The sequence below is a fragment of the Monodelphis domestica genome, chromosome 2 (assembly GCF_027887165.1).
Source record: "Monodelphis domestica isolate mMonDom1 chromosome 2, mMonDom1.pri, whole genome shotgun sequence".
Classification (NCBI taxonomy): Eukaryota; Metazoa; Chordata; class Mammalia; order Didelphimorphia; family Didelphidae; genus Monodelphis; species Monodelphis domestica.
In genome coordinates this window covers 336,651,553-336,655,485 of record NC_077228.1, presented here as the reverse complement: position 1 = coordinate 336,655,485, position 3,933 = coordinate 336,651,553, and the positions used below count along the sequence as shown (strand labels likewise).

The 3,933-nt window shown below is 39.4% G+C and overlaps 1 pseudogene; it reads left to right on the top strand.

Moving 5' to 3' along the window:
* Nucleotides 1-2,097: 2,097 nt before the first annotated feature.
* On the top strand, nucleotides 2,098-3,544 carry LOC100616791 (tubulin alpha chain-like; annotated as a pseudogene).
* Nucleotides 3,545-3,933: the final 389 nt, after the last annotated feature.

Sequence of the window (3,933 nt, the reverse complement as noted above, 5' to 3'; positions counted from 1 at the left end):
GGTGACACTATAATAAGGCTTTAGAATCTGATTTTCTCTTTCAACTCATTTCTGCTTTTTATATGTTTATGCTGAGTTTGTCTTTATACTCCTTTCCCTAAATACAACACCAGCCTACACAAAATTGGGAAGTGGGAGATTTGGTTTTGGCATTCATTCTTCATCCTCTGTACACCTTTCCCCTCACAGCATCTTTTCTGTTCTGTCTTTCCACCCACTAATGTGCTTTTCTCCTCTCTCCTCTCCCCCACACAAAACCTTGTCTCAAGAAAGAATGTGAAACTAATTTACATTAAAATATAACTTCTAACAACAGCTCATAATTATAGGGAGTTTTCATAGCCCCATAAAATATTTCATATTAAAGAAAAACAGATCTGAAAGGTCATCTTGTCCAATCATCTCATTTTTCAACTAAGGAAATTCAGATCTCAAAGGTTAGGTGGTCTACTCAGTGATGCAACTGTTAAGATCAAAAGTAGTATTTGAACCTGTATTGCTTGACTTCCAGTCTACTGTTCATTCCACTGTGCCATGCCATGTTCCATGGACTAAAACTCAGGTCTTCTGACTTCCATGTCAGTGCTCATTCTAATATAATTAATCTGTCTCTTAGGTCACAACTTGCAATTAATCTCTAATGGAAGAATTTTTGTCTCATTATGAAATAAATAAGGCATATCTCTATCTATCTATTTATCCATCATTTAAATATTTAATGATATGCTTTTTTTGAGAACTGGATCTTTCTATTTGACTGAAACTTTAAGTACAGTAGTCATTCATGGGTCAATCCCAATACTGATGGCAGTCTAGAAGTCCTCTACTCTGAAAATGGGGGATGGAGAGGGCTCACTATGTCTTACAAGTTCTAACCCCATTGTGTCGCCAGAATTCCAAATTCAAATGACCCACTAGCCTCCCACTCTCCTAGGAGCAAAGATTACAGGTGTATGCCAACATACCCAGTAGATAAAGCATTTACAAAGTATTTACTATGTGTCAGACACAAAGCTAAGTGTTAGGAATACAAATACAAGCCAGCAAAACTATTCCTATATTCAAGGGAAGAAAAAAGTAAACAGGAATTAAAAACTGGAGGAGTGAAGAGGAAGGGAACCTGCAGGGGATAAGACTGCTTGAAAGAAGGTGGAAAAAATTCATAGAGTCAAGAGAAAATTTAGGAGTGAAGTGATCATGAATAGCTTGATATCTCATATAATGATGGTCCTGACCAAAACTCACTAATTGGGACAATACTGTGAATGAAGGTAAGAAAGATATTTTGGAAAGAACTGGACCTTTTTCAACATTTCTGAAAACACAAGACTTAAACCTTGATCCATTCTACCTCTCTATATGGCTAGTTTTGTCCTTTTAAATTTCTGGGCTTGATACAATTTGCCTTCTAAGGACTTAATTTCCAAGTCTTTGCATAGTGGGAACATTTGACAACATAATATTTAAAGAGAAAGAAAAAACACAAGAAACTGCATTAATTTTTTTAATTATACAAATAGAAGATGGGGACATTTGACTTAGTGGTTTTTTATGTAAAAAAGATTTAAGCATTTTAGTTGGCTATAGGCTCAATACAATATGATGTCACAGAGAAGAAAGCTAATGAAACTGTTCAAATTGATAGATGCATAGGATCCAGAATGAGGGAGAGTATAGTCTTCTTGGCTTTTGCTCCCATCCAAACTTCATCTAGAGCAGTGGTTCTCAATCTCTCAATTTGTAGCAATGAGAATACATAAGGCATATCAGATATTTACATTCTGAATCATAACTGTAGCAAAATTACAGTTTTGAAGTAGCCACCAAAATAATTTTTTGGTTTGGGGTCACCTCAACATGAGAAACTGTATTGGGGAGTCACGGCATTAGAAAGGTTGAGAACCACTGATCTAGAGTATTATATTTGGTTTGGGCACTGCAATTTAGACTGTGCCCAGAGGAGGGTCACTAGGATAATGAGAAGATTCAAAACTATATCATATGAGACTGGTGAAAGAACTGAAGATGGAAAAAGGTGGAGTTAGTGGGAACAGGGTGTTAGGACAAGTAGTATGTTGGCAGAGACCCATCACCTATTTGCAGTCAACAGCACTCTCCCATCTTCACACTTCGGAGCAGCCTGCCCAAATGTATCTTTATCCATGTTGGCCAGGCTCAAGTGCAGATAGGCAATGCCTGCTGGGAATTGTATTGCTTAAAGCATGGTATCCAACCCAGTGGTACCATGTTCAGTGATAGGACTTTGAGGGGTAGTGATGACTTCAGTGATACTGGGACTGGCAAGCACATCCCCAGATCAATCTTTGTAGACTTGGAGCCTGCCGTAATAGATGAGGTTTGGAGCAGCATCTATAAACAACTGCTTCATCCAGAGCTTCTGATCTCTGGCAAGGAAGATGTTGCTAATAACTATGCCCAGGGTCATTTACTGTCAGGAAGGAAATAATCGATCTTGTTTTGGAGTGCATCTGAAAACAGTTGGACCAATGCACAGGACTGCAGGGATTTCTGATATTTCACAGCTTTGGAGGTGGCACAAGTTCAGGCTTCACCTCGCTCCTGATAGAGAGATTCTTCCTTGACTATGGCAAGAAGTCCAAGCTAGAGTTTGCCACCTACCCACCCCACAGGTATCCACAGCTGTGATAGAACATTATCACTGCATCCTAACTACCACACAGGAGCATTCAGATTATGCCTTCATGGTAGATAATGAAGCCATCTATGACATCTGCCACTAGAACCTGGACATCAAGGACCCTATCTATACCAATCTAAACCAGCTTATTAGCCAGATAGTTTCCTCCATCTCTGCCTCCCTTTGATGGCACTCTCAACGTAGACCTCATGGAGTTCCAGCCCAATCTGGTGCCTTATCCCCAAATCCACTTCACCCTTGTCCCCTACTCATCCATTGTCTCTGCTGAAAAGTCCTTTCATGAACAGCTCCCTGTAGGGGAGATCTCCAGTGCTTGCTTTGACCCCTCCAACCAGATGGCAAAGTGCAACCCTCTTCAAGGTAAGTGCACGGCTTGCTGAATGCTCTACAGAGGTGATGTGGTACCTAAGGATACCAATGCCACCATTGCCACAATAAAGACCAAGAGAACCGTTCAGTTTGTAGACTGGTGTCCCACTGGCTTCAAGGTTGGTATCAATTACCAGCCCCCAACCATGGTACCTGATGGAGACCTAGCTGAAGTGCAGTGGGCAGTATTCATGCTAAGCAACATGACCACCATTGATGAAGCATGGTTCTGTCTAGATCACAAGTTTGACCTTATGTATGCAAAGATGGCATTTGTACACTGGTATGTGAGTGAAGGCATGGAGAAAGGAGAAATCTCTGAAGCTTTGAAAGATTTGGCTGTCCTGGAGAAGGATTACGAGGAAGTAAGCACAGACTCTATAGAAGGATAAGATGAAAGTGAAGAATTCTAGAAAGCATCTAGCAACCAACCTCATTTGTCCTCATCTGTCTTTTAAATGTTTCTCTTTTCCTACCAGCCCCAAATAAAATCTTTTCTTATTGCAAAAAAAATAATAATAATGTACTGTACCTAAAGTCAGAAAAACCTTATTTTAAATGTGGTCTCAACCTCTTACTATATGTGTGACCTTGGGCAAGCCATATAGTTTATGGCTGCCTCAGTTTCCTTAACTACAAAATGGGGATAATAATGGAACTTACCTTCCAGTATTGTTGTGTGGATCTAATGAAATGATATTTCTAAAGCACTTTGCAAATGTGCTTTACATTTACATTTATACAGCAAATGTGCTATATAAATGCTAGCTATAATTCTAATTCTTTTACTATGAATAATAGACAGGTAGTGAACATCTAGAAAGAAATTCATATTCCCAAAGGGCTAATATTCCTCCATAAAGAATAGGCCATGACAGCCAGAC